We start from the raw sequence: 13,418 nt of genomic DNA, 5'->3' as shown, positions 1-13,418 counted from the left end.
ACACAGAAAGTCATAACCACCTGTCACAGTGAGGATTGAATAAGTGTCTAAACAGGCCTACCAGGACATAGGTACCAGGGTATGGGAGTTGTAGAATGAGTTCTGAAGCAGAAAGGGAAGCTACCGTGGGACACAGTAAGACAGAGGCAGGCCTGGTACTGCTGAGAAGCCGCCCCTTTAATGTGGCAGGGTGGTCACAGAGAGTTGGTAGCCAGAGCAAGGACATTGGCAAAACTGGCTTTGGCAAAACATTTCCATAGAGTGATTAAGAAGATAGAGTGGAATGAGAAAACTCTGTGGCTAGAAAGAATCTCTGAGCTCAGAATCACGTTACCTATCGGTGCTGGTAACCTCTACAATGCTTATGCATTCAATTTCTATTGCTGAATATTGCCATAGGTCAGCAATGGGCTTTTTCTAAATTTTGTTTTAAGCTTTTCTGCTCTTATTATGCACCTCACTTCCTCATCCTTATTTTTTATTAAAGAAAAAAAAAGAGGTCAAACATTTTATAAACGAGACTGTGAGCCTATTTTAAATGTGGGTCTGAGAGCTAAAGCTTGACCGTATTACTGAAATGTCAGAAATAATCCTGTCTGTAGAGTGTAGTCTGGAGTGAAGCATGTGCAGCACCTTTAACAGCCCTCAGAGGTGCAAGAAGCAGTACTGTGCTTAAACTTAAGAATGATTTATGACGGAAGGATAAAAAACTTGGAAGTCATGTGAATGAAGAAGTATATTTTAAAGAGGTTTTAGTTTCTCAAAATCATCTGTATTTTTCTATCTCTGAAAATAAGAATAGTGACCTTGCTAATTAGCACTATGAAGATAATTTAAATTTCTTCAAAGAGAGTTTGCAAATCTCAATGTTTTAAAAAGACAGTGAGTATGTTCTTCTCTTGAACTAAATCTTTTGTTAATAAGCTAGTATTGCCATGGCAAATGCATCTCAGACACCACTGCTCACTTGCTTTTAAGGGTCACTGAGATGGAACATGGAAAGCCTTGCTCCACTTCTCAAAATCAGTTCTCTGTCAGCTAATGAGAGAATGGGTGGGAAGATCTCCCCTCTCTTACAGGCTATTGCCGTGCAACCTAGCTCAAAGCATGGTTAATGCTGTCTCTCTATAAACAAATGAACTCCACCTCTCAAGGTTCTGTGGAGGGTTTATTCTGACACAGACTCGGGAGGAGCTCAGCCAGTGTTCAGTCCTCTTTTTCTCCTATCTGTGAATCAGAGACATACATAGATAGTCAGGAGGTAAAAACCGAGATCCAAGACTGAGGTGAAATCCCTGAAAAATCTATCACTTCTAAATATTGCTCCCTAAAAAACCATAGACAGTGGGCATACCATCTGCCCTCGGGGAACCAGATCATTTACTGGCTCTCAGAAGAGATCTTGACTTATGGTCGCAAAGAAGACAAAGAGAGAGGCTTTGTTTCATCAGCTTGTTTCTGAAAATCCTCCGTGGAGAAAGGAAGGCACAGAACTCCTTGCAGCGGCTGTTCTGCTCCAAGAGGAAGCTGCGGTTCAAACTGGGTAGAGAGAGCTGGCTAGAAGACAAAAACCCAGAAGGCCCAACATAGAGAAAGGAATGGATGTACAGGGGCTCTGGGACCTTTGAGGGGATGGCTGCTGGTCTCTGGCATAAGAAACAGAGATTCAGGAAGTTAGAACGCTTCACTAAAGCACAGGGACACACGGCAACCATCCCTGCGAGGAACTGGGATGAGAGACCTAGAGCGGAGGATAGAAAGTGAACTTCGCAGAAGCTGTGTATGGGAGGAAGGAGATGTTCCCTGTAAAGGGTTAACTGAAGATTTCAGGCTTTCCAGGCCATGCTGTTCCTGTTGGAGCTACTCAGTCTGTAGCCAGCCAAGGACAACATGCAGGAAAACAAGACTATGTTCTAGTCAAATTTTATGAATGTTGAGATTTAAATTTCACACCATGAAATATTGTTGTGGTATTGGGCAGTAGGCTCTAAGTTACTGATTTCTGCTATATTAGACTTAAGGAATAGCCTTCTCCCACACATCCCCCCACCTCCCACACTACCCCCAAGCACCCACTCCACCCCCAGCACATCCCTTGCCCCTTTCCCTGGCTTCATCTTTAACTACATGGGCCGAAGTATGGGTCCTGAGCTCGAAGACAGGCTCAAGATGCCATGCAACTGTACTATACCCACTGATGTCACAGAAAATCTGCTGCCTCTGTTGAATTTGGAGGACACTGTCATTTAATGAGGACTGAACCGAGGATTATAAAATCACTCTGGACTATCTTTAAGCATCAGTTTCTCCATTTTTAACTGAAGATGCTAATTACAGTCATTTCCTTCTCCCCTGTGGATTTCTCTAAGCTTAATTAAGGGTCACACATATTAATGCTGTAAATGCCCCCCAAGAAAACTGAATGAATCCTTTTGCAAATCTGCCTTAATAAAAAGAGTAAATGGACAGAAAGTAAAAAGCTATTTACAAATATGTGTAATCCCTTAGACAATAACACGGGTGCCTGTGAATGTTTCCTATCCTTTTCTTGTTTTAGCCTCAGTGGGCCTATTTTAAATGGCAGTCTCACAGTGTCGCCCTGGCTGGCCTGGAACTGGCTATGTACACCAAGTTGGCCCTTCCTGCCTTTTTGCCTGTGAGTGCTAGGATTAAAGGTCTCCAGCTCCATACCCAGGCATCTCTCAGAAACTTCAGTACAGCCTATGTACTTGCTACCTCCAGCAGTGCTTGTGTGTGTGGTAGACTTTCTCACTCCTCCTCTGACAGTGTCTATAACAAGCTTGAGCAATCCCTTCAAGGTTCTCCACTCAAGCCATGTAAGTGATCATATACCAGATCCCAGCCAGAAGTTCTTCAACTTCACACCTCCTCCCTAACTCTTCATTTCTGCCTTATCAACCTCACTGCTTCTGTGGCCACAGATGAGATGCAGACCTTTCCCAGCCCCTGACCAACACCCTGCACTCAGAATGGTTCTCCTCTGTTGTGCTCCCTCCTCTTGTGTGTATTGTTCCATTATTCCCCTGTACTTTCTCATGCTCACCCTACCTCTTAAAACATTTATAAACACTGTGTTATCTTTAAAAATAAAGGGAAGCCTCCCAGACCTCAGGCTCTCTCCCCTTCAGCCACATGACCATATATTTGCTTACCTTAGCAGACACGAAAGGCTTCCAAAAAGAATACTTTCTGTCTATGTGCCTTCTCGTCTCAAGTTCGCCTCTTGCCCTACTCCAATCTGGTTTCTGTTTCTGTAACTGCTTGGCATAGCCTGGAAATGTTACCCATAACTCCTTAATAATCAAACCCTGTAGATGCATTCCCATCTGGAATTGACTGCAAAGGTGAAAGGGTGCAGTCTACATTTTGGGTTGAAAGGGATGATTGTGGATTTTTGTTTGTTTGCTTGGTTGGTTTGGTTTTTACAGATAAATTCAATCACAAACAAAATTCCAATAGGATTCTTGTATTGAAATCAGTTTGCCGTAAATGGTATAAGAAAAGACTGAAAATATCCTAGATGCTTTTAAGAGTATTACCTTGTAAAACTGTGGTGATGAGAACAGTGTGGAGAGTGATGGCTACCAGCTACCACATGCTTTTTAACTCCCACACCCTCTGCTGCTGTTCCCAGCTCTGTGGTTTGGATCTCATCTCTAAACTGCTTTGTCTCCCTCAAAGCCCTCTGCTCTCCTTGACTCACAGCTCTCAGTCTCCTACCTCTCTCCCTTTCTTTTCTTCTAACTACTGCAAAGACTGTTTCAGATGTCTTTTTTTTTTTTTTCTTTTGGTTTTTCGAGACAGGGTTTCTCTGTGTAACCCTGGCTGTCCTGGAATTTACTTTGTAGACCAGGCTGGCCTCGAACTCAGAAATTCGCCTGCCTCTGCCTCCCCAGTGCTGGGATTAAAGGTGAGCACCACCACCGCCCGGCTTTTTCAGATGTCTTATTGATCTAAATAAAGTTCCTGAATTCTCAGTTATTCAGGGTTTCAAGTATCATTGTAAACTCGTTGCATTATATCTTTTTGTGGAAATAGAGAGTTTAGACAATTTGGACCCATATGCTTTTTCTGCTCCCTCAGCCATTATTTAAAACATGTCCTGATAAGTCTCTAGTGAGTCCTGCACTGACAGATCATGTATTCTGTGGTTCAATAGTGTCCCCATTATTGGTTCCCTCTTTCTTTTAAACAGTCCTGTCTCCCGGATTCTGGAATATGACAGCAGGCTGACTTTCTTCTCCTCTCTTTGGCTGCTCCTCAAGTGTTCAAACAGATCTTACATTCTACTTTATGCCATACAGTGGAGAGGCAAGTCCCCCATGCCCTCCTGCTCTCTTCTCTCTGCACCTGTCAGTAATACCATCCCCTCCTCTTGCAGCTCAGTTTCCCATACCTTTGTACGCATGACTTCTAGTTTATGACTTTGTCTTGAGTCCCCATACCTGGCTTCCTGCTCACATTGCTAACTACTTCCCTAGCTGACAGCTCCACTTTGATTTCTTATAAGTAGGTTAGGTCAGATCTGAAACTCAAATTTAAGTGGGACGACTGTATTTCTATTTGCAAAGCTTGTCAAATCTACAACAATCAAGGATGTAGGGATGTGACTTCTACTTGTCTTTTTCTCTGTGAGACTTCAGTCAACTCTCTTTCCAGTGTTCCCTGATTTCCTAATTTTAGTGGGCAGTACTCGGTCCAGTTCTGCAAGCCAAAAGTGCAAGAGCATCATACTTGACTTTTCTCTTTTCCTTGCCCCCTAAATCAGAGTTTTCAGAAACTTCCAAGAATTATTTCTACAAATTCATCTCGTAAATACCCACTGTTTTCCATTCGCAGTGCTACTGAGACCCCTTGCTTGGAATATTCAAGGAACTTAACACTGTCCCCATTTTACACCTGTCAGAATCTACCACAAGATAACTAAAGAAACAACACTAAAGGACCATTAGTAAATAGAATCTCAGTAAATGAAATGATCTGCTCTCCTGTTCCAAATCCTTGTACCAGCTACCTACCTATGCTCATCCTCTCCCCACACTCACCTTCTCACCCCCCCTTTCTATCTATCCTCTGACCTGCAGCTCACAGGATGCTCCAGACTTCTTCGTGTTTTACGACCTTCACTCGTGTGTGTTTTCTTCATGGAGCCCTCACCTCACATCAACTCCATGTGTTTTCCCTCTGTCTTTCCACTGCTGTCCATCCTGGGACCTTGATACTGCCTCAGGGAATAGTGAGTGAATACATGACTTATCCAAGTGTATAATGGTGGCATCCCATTTACTCCAACTGACTTTAGAGTAAAGTGCACATTGACAAACCAGATTTTCTGGATCCACCCTGAAGTCTTTTAAATACTTTTTTTCTGTTATTTTGTGAGTGTGTGTTTGTGTATGTGTATGTGTGTGTTGTTGTTTCTTTTCATTTTATTTTTTAAATTAGATGTTTTCTTTATTTACATTTCAAATGATATCCCCTTTCCTCATTTCCCCTATGAAAACCCCCTATGCCATCCCCTCTTCCATTCCTCACCAAACCACTCACTTCCATTTTCCTGTCCTGGGTTATCAAGCCTTCACAAGACCAAGGACCTCTCCTCTCATTAATGTCCCACAAGTCCATCCTCTGCTACATATGTGGCTGGAGCCATGGGTCCCTCCATGTGTAGTCTTTGGTTGGTGGTTTATTCCTTGGGAGTTTCGGGGGGTGGGGTGGGTTATGTTGGTTCATATAATTGTTCCTCCTATGAGACTGCAAATCCCTTGGGTTCTTTCTCTAGTTCCTCCACTGGGTACCCTGTGCTCAGTCCATTGGTTGGCTGTAAGTATCCACTTCTGTATTTGTCAGCCACTGGAAGAGTCTCTCAGTAAACAGCTATATCAGGCTCCTGCCACCAAGCACTTGTTGGCATCCTCAATAGTGTCTGCGTTTGGTGACTGTATATGGGATGGATCCCCAGGTGGGTCAGTCTCTAAATAGCCTTTCCTTCAGTCTCTGTTGCACACTTTTTCTCTGTATCTCCTCCCATGGGTATTTTGATCCCCCTTCTATGAAGGACAAAGGACTTTAGACTTCCTTCTTCTTGAGCTCCATGTGGTCTGTGAATGGTATCTTGGGTATTTCGACATTCTGGGGTAATATCTACTTATCAGTGAGTACATACCACGTCTGTTCTTTTGAGACAGGGTTAACTCACTCAGGATGATATTTTCTATTTTCATCCATTTGCCTTAGAATTTCATGAAGTCGTTGTTTTTAATAGCTGGGTAGTACTCCATTTTGTAATTGTGCCACATTTTCTGTATTCATTCCTCTATTGAGGGACATCTGGGTTCTTTTTTCCAGTTTCTGGATATTATAAATAAGGCTGCTAAGAACATAGTGGAACATGTGTCCTTATTATATGTTGGATCATCTTCTGGGTATATGCCCAGGAGTAGTATAGTTGGGTCCTCAGGTAATACTATGTCCAATTTTCTGAGGAACCACCAAACTGATTTTGAGAGTGGTTGTAACAGCTTGCAATCCCACCAGCAATGGAGGAGTGTTCCTCTTTCTCCACATCCTCACCAGCATCTGCTGTCACCTGAATTTTTGATCTTAGCCATTCTGACTGTTCTGAGGTGGAATCTCGGGGCTGTTTTGATTTGCATTTCCCTGATGACTAAGAATGTTGAACATTACTAAGTGCTTCTCAGCCCTTCAGTATTTCTCAGTTGAGAATTCTTTGTTTATCTCTATACCACATTTTTAAATAGGGTTCTTTGATTCTCTGGAGTCTAACTTCTTAACTTCTTTGAATATATTGGATATTAGCCCTCTATTGCATGTAGGATTGGTAAAGATCTTTTCCCAACCGGTTGGTTGCCATTTTGACTTATTGACAGTGTCCTTTGCCTTACAGAAGCTTTGCAATATTATGAGGTCCCACTTGTCAATTCTTGATCTTAGAGCATGAGCTATTTAGGTTCTGTTCAGGAAATTTTCCCCTGTGATCATGTGTTCGAGGCTTTTCCCCACTTTCTTTTATATTAGTTTCAGTGTATCTGGCTTATGTGGAGGTCCTTGAATCCCTTGAACTTGAGCTTTGTACAAGGAGATAAGAATGGATCAATTTGCATTCTTCTACATGCTAACTGCCAGTTGAACCAGCACCATTTGTTGACAATGCTGTCTTTTTTCCACTGGATGGTTTTAGCTCCTTTGCCAAAGATCAAGTCCACCATAGTTGTATGGGTTTATTTCTGGGTCTTCAATTCTATTTCATTGATCTACCTGCCTGTCACTGTACCAATACTATGCAGTTTTTATCATGATTGCTCTGTAGTATAGCTTGAGGTGGTAGCTTGTAGTATAGTTTGTAGTATAGCTTGATGGTGATTCTGGCAGAAATTCTTTTATTGTTGAGAATAATTTTCACTATCCTGGGTTTTTTATTAATCCAGATGAATTTGAAAATTGCTCTTTCTAATGCTATTAAAAATTGAGTTGGAATTTTGATGGGAATTGCACTGAATCTATAGATTGCTTTTGGTAGGATAGTCATTTTGACTATATTAATCCTGCCAATCCATGAGCATGGGAGATCTTTCCATCTTCTGAGATCTTCATCAATTTCTTTCCTCAGAGACTTGAAGTTCTTGTCATACAGATCTTTCACTTCCTTAGTTAGAGTCACACCAAGGAATTTTATATTATTTGTGACTATTGTGAAGGGTGTTGTTTCTCTAATTTATTTCTCAACCTGTTTATCCTTTGAGTAGAAGAAGGCTACTGATTTGTTTGAGTTAATTTTATATCCAGTCACTTTGCTGAAGTTGTTCATGAGCTTTAGGAGTTCTCTGGTGAAATTTTAGGGGTCACTTAAGAATACTGTCATATCATCTGCAAATAGTGATATTTTGACTTCTTCCTTTACAATTTGTATCTCTTTTACCCCCGCCCCCCTTTGTTGCCTTGACTAGGACTTCAAGTACTATATTGAAAAGGTAGGGAGAGAGTGAACAGTATTGTCTAGCCGCTGATTTTAGTAGGATTGCTTCAAGTTTCTCTCTATTTTGATGTTGGCTACTTTTTTGCTGTATAATGTTTTACTATGTTTAGGTATGGGCCTTGAATTCCTGATCATTTTAAGACCTTTATCATGAAGGGGTATTGGATTTCCTCAAATGCTTTCTCAGCATCTAATGAGATGATCATGAGGTTTTTTTTCCTTTGAATTTGTTTATATAGTGAATTGCGTTGATGGATTTCTGTATATTAAACCATCTCTGCACCAGTGGGATGAAGCCTATTTGATCATGATGGATGATCATTTTCATATATTCTTGCATTCAGTTTGAGAGAATTTTATTGAGTATTTTTGCATGGATATTCATAATGGAAATTGGTCTAAATTTCTCTTTCTTTGTTGGGTCTTTGTACAGTGTGGGTATCAGAGTAATTGTGGCTTCATAAAACAAACTGGATAGTCTTTCTTCCGTTTCTAATTTGTGGAATAGTTTGGAGAGTGTTGGTGTTAGATTTTCTTTGAAGATCTGATAGAACTCTGCACTAAACCCATCTGGTCCTGGGCTTTTTTTTTTTTTTTTTTTTTTTTGGTTAGGAGACTAAAATGACTGCTTCTATTTCTTAAGGGGTTATGGGACTGTTTAGATGGTTTATCTGATCCTGATTTAACTTTGGTACATGGTATCTGTCTAGAAAATTGTCCATTTCATCCAGATTTGCCAGTTTTAATGAGTATAGGCTTTTGTAGTAGGATTTTATTTATTTTATTTTTTGATTTCCTCAGTTTCTGTTATTATGTTTCCCTTTTCATTTCTGATTTGGTTGATTTGGATAATATCTCTGTGCTCTCTCATTAGTTTAGCCAATGGGTTATCTATCTTTTTCATTTACTCAAAGAAGCAGCTCCTGGTTTCAATGATTTTGTATAGTTATTTTTTTTTTTTTTGTACTTGCTTTATTTCAGTCCGAGTTTGATTATTTTCTGCCGTCTACTCCTCTTGGATGTATTTGCTTATTTTTGTTCTAGAGCCTTCAGATGTGCTGTCAAGCTTCTAGTGTATGTTCTCTCTAGTTTCTTTTTGGAGGCACTCAGAGCTATGAGTTTTCCTTTCAGCACTCTGTTCATTGTGTCCCATAAGTTTGAGTATATTGTGGCTTCATTTTCATTAAATTCTAAAAAGTCTTTAATTTATTTCTTTATTTCTTCCTTAGCCAAGTTATCATTGAATAAAGTGTTGTTCAGCTTTCACTGTATATATTGTTTTTGTTGTTATTGAAGACCAGCCTTATTCCATGGTGAACTAATAAATCCATTGGATTATTTCAATCTTCCTATATCTGTTGCGGCCTATTTTGTGGCCAATTATATGGTCAGTTTTGGGAAAAGTATCTTGAGAAGCTGAGAAGATGGTGTATTCTTTTGTTTTAGGATAAAATGTTCTATAGATATCTTTTAAATCCATTTTGTTCATAACTTCTGTTAGTTTCTCTATGTCTCTTTAGTTTCTGTTTCTATATTCTGTCCATTGATGAGAGTGGAGTCTTGAAGTCTCCCAGTATTATTGTGTGAGGTACAATGTGTGCTTTGTGCTTTAGTAAAGTTTCTTTTATGAGTGTGAGTGCCCTTGCATTTGGAACATAGATGTTCAGAATTGAGAGTTCTTCCTGGTAGATTTTTCCTTTGATGAATATGAAGTGTCTTTATTTTTTTTTGATAACCTTAGGTTGAAATCCAATTTTATTTGATATTAGCATGTCTACTTCAGCTTGTTTCTTGGGACCATTTGCTTGGAAAATTGTTTTCCATCCTTTTGCTCTGAGATTGTGTCTGTCTTTGTCACTGAGGTTGGTTTCTTGTATGCAGAAAAATGTTGGGTCCTGTTTACATATCCTGTCTATTAGTCTATGTCCTTTTATTAGGAAATTGAGACCATTGATATTAAGGGATATTAAGGAAAAGTCATTGTTGCTTCCTATTATTTTTTTTTAAAGGTTCAGGACAAACTTTTTATTTTTGTTCCTTTTTAATTACAAAACTAACAGCTGTTAGAATTTTTTTCTTTTTTTTTTTTCTTTTCCCAGCTACAAAATACTCTGGGGAGATGCATTATAATTTAAAATATATAATATTGCACAAACAACCAAAAAGTTAATTAAAATAATTACAAAGAGAAAAACCCATCCCATCAAAAAAATTTAGCATTTTGTCCACCCTACCCCCTTCACTGAAGGTTTGCAGTGCCCACAATTCACAGCAACCCTGACCAAGCCCCTTTAAAGGAGTCACTGGTGGATGCCCCAGCACACAGCATCACCAGGGCAGCATCCGCGCAGCACCAGATCTTCATGTAGCCCTCATTGTCTCAGGGTAAGAGCCCCAGGCTGTCTTCGGGAAGGAGGGCCTCTGCAGGAGACAGGAGTCTCAGGATGCTTGCCCCAGCGCATCCCTTCAAGAACACTGAGGAGAAGCTGGCCTGATGATGGACTGTGAGTACTCATCTCTGCTCACTACTTCATATAGCTCAGAGCTGGCTTGTGTCCTAAGCTATGGAAGTCAAGGTAGGTAGCTGCTTGGAGCAGTTATCCTACCAGGCAACACACCGGAGGGCCTGAAAGTGGCTCCCTCCCTTCTCAGGGAGGGAAAGAAATACAAGAGCAGACTCTTGCAGTGGCACAGATGGGCTAAGGACTTGGGTGCATCTGACATAAAAGCCCTGGGAAGGTGTAGGAATATCCCGGCATTGGTTAGAGAAGAGTCAAGGTGTGGTCTTAAGATTCTGAACCCCCAGGACCTTCCCAGGAACGGGAAATGGTTGGGATGGAGAGTCCAGAGAGGCAAATTTCCCAGAGATGAATGTCTCTTTCTCATTGGGTCAGGAACGAAAATGCTGTTCACTGTTCCTGCGTAGTCAAGGGCAGGTGGCATGGCCTCTCTTGCTGGCTTACTAGCTTATGGGGTAGTACGTGTTGTCTTCAATGAGACCAGTGCTTCAGCTCTTGTCTCTGCAGGAGACAGCTTCCCCTCGAGGTCTCCCAGTAGGAATCCCTACAATAGCAGGGAAATGCAGGCTCTCCGGTGATGGGATAATGGGGTCCTCCCCTTAGGTGATCCTAAGGTTGGCACATATCAGACTTCTGGATCTGTATTTGAAAAGGCTCTTCCAAGGTGTGAGCAGAGGGCCAGCAGGGAGCCACCAGAATATGTACCAGGTTCTAGATGGCAGAGGCCATTTGGGGCGGGGGGGGGGGGGCATTCTCAGTGTCTTCCAATTCCGGCCGAGACTAGCGAGCGAGGGAGGTGGGATGTGCCGAGGGGGGGGAGCTGCTTGCTCCGGCTCCCCTCATTCCCAGTCCTCCCACTCTACATCTTCCAGCTCACCAGAGGCATCCACTTTGGAAAGCGCCATCTGCACTTCTTCTTCAGTCATGTCCAAGTCGAAGTCCTNCTCCCAGTCCTCGCTGATGTCCGTGCTTGAGCCTTTCTTGCCATTGTTGGAGGGTGTAGACTTCCCACTATCTGAGTTCAGCTCAAAGACTCTTAAGTCTGTGGGCACCTCCTCTCTCAGGGTCTCTACTCTGGCTGGAGGCCTGGGCTCTGGGCCACTGGCTCGGCCTGCAGGGGCTAGAGGCTTGGAGGGAGGTGGGGGTGGGGGTCCAGTTTCACCCTCATCCTCAGCCAGACTCTGTTCTTCCAACGACGCCTCAAACAGCTTTTGGGACAGGTCTTTAGGTAGCTCTGAGGCCTCCAGTGCAGCTGCAGGGTTGGCAACCTGTGTCACCAGGGAGATGCTCTCACTGCTCTCAGATGGGGTGGCCTCTGCAGGGGGCTCAACTGGAGTCTCCTCACAAGGGCTCTGGGGGGGCAGGCTCATCTTCAGGGGATGTAGTAGTTTTGGTCTCTTTTGGAATCTTTGCCTCTTTTGGAGATGGTACAATGCCTTCAAGCTCCTCTTCTTCCTCCTCCCAGCCAGGCTCTTCAGAGATACTCTGGTCTGCCCGCTGCTTCAGGGCATCCCTCCGGGCCTGCTCCTGTTCAAGCTGAAGCTGGTGGACTTTATAGAAATACCGATGCCAGAATTCCAAATGGGAAACAGCTGCTGGAACCATCTTGGTATAGAGGGCTCGGATGGAAGGGCTGCCTTCAAGGAGCTCTGAGATCTCCCCTTTCTTCTCCAAGCAGAACTCGGAAAGCCAGGCATCAAACAATTCCGGGGGCCCATCAGGTTCGTTGCAGTATGTGGCTGGGTCTGACTGCAGACTGTAGAGGCGAGCCTTGGTGCCGTCATAGGGCTCAGCTGTGCCAGAGGGTGTACCCATCAGGGTGATGACATCACAGTCGATGGTTTTGTGGCCAGCTTCTCCTTGACTACACTGGCTGTGGCTGCTATGGTGCAGGCCGTGTCATGCTGAACCACCTGGGTAAATTCTGTCAGGTCCCGCTTCATGAACTCCAAAGCTTCCGTGGACTTCTCTTTGACTGCCTGGTAGCTCTGCTGCAGCCAGCTCCACCACCACCCCACGTCCTCCCACGCCTCTGCTTTGCCCTTCCAGCTCAGTCCGCACCCGCACCGGCAGCCTGTCCCCAACAGGCCCAGTACCCCTGGCCCAGTACCCCAGCCCTCGAAGAGCCCAAGCCCCCAAAGCCAGAGAGCGGAACGCCAAGCTCACCCTTCCGCCTTCCTATTATTTTTGTTATTAGAGGTAGAATTATGTTTGTGTGGCTATCTTCACTTTGGTTTGTTAAAAGAAAATTACTTTCTTGCTTCTTCTATGGTTTTCCCTGATTGTGTTGGGTTTTCCATCTATTATTCTTTGTAGGGCTGGATTTGGGGAAAGATATTGTATAAATTTGGTTTTGTCATGGAATATCTTGTTTTCTCCATCTATGGTAATTGAGAGTTTTGCTGGGTATGGTAGTCTGGGCTGGCATTTGTGTTCTCTTAGCATCTCTATCACATCCCCCCAGGATCTAGCTTTCATAGTCTCTGGTGAGAAGTCTGGTGTAATTTTGATAGGTCTGCCTTTATATATTACTTGGCCTTTTTCCTTTACTGCTTTTAATAATCTTTCTTTCTTTTGTGCTTTTGTTCTTTTGATTATTATATGACAGGAGGAAAATCTTTTCTGGTCCAATCTATTTGGAGTTCTGTAGGCTTCTTGTAAGTTCATAGGCATCTCTTTCTTTAGGTTAGGGAAGTTTTCTTCTATAATCTTGTTGAAGATATTTACTGGCCCTTTAAGCTGGAAAGCTTTACTCTCTTGTATACCTATTATCCTTAGGTTTGTTCTTCTCATTGTGTTGTGGATTTCCTGGATGCTTTGAGTTAGACACTTTTTGCATTTTGCTTTTTTTTTTTTTTTTTTTTTTTTTTTTTTTTTTTTTT

General features: G+C 42.4%; 1 protein-coding gene and 1 pseudogene across 1 annotated transcript in view; both read right to left on the bottom strand.

The window, feature by feature from the left end:
* Gpr158 (G protein-coupled receptor 158) overlaps positions 1 to 13,418 on the bottom strand; it is a 391,739-nt gene that overhangs the window by 161,907 nt on the left and 216,414 nt on the right. The gene's annotated exons all lie outside the window — the stretch shown is intronic.
* LOC110289275 overlaps positions 11,323 to 13,418 on the bottom strand; it is a 16,175-nt pseudogene continuing 14,079 nt past the window's right edge.

This window comes from Mus caroli, chromosome 2 (assembly GCF_900094665.2).
Source record: "Mus caroli chromosome 2, CAROLI_EIJ_v1.1, whole genome shotgun sequence".
NCBI lineage: Eukaryota > Metazoa > Chordata > Mammalia > Rodentia > Muridae > Mus > Mus caroli.
The sequence above is the reverse complement of the archived record's forward strand: the minus strand, read 5'-3'. Positions and strand labels throughout refer to the sequence as shown.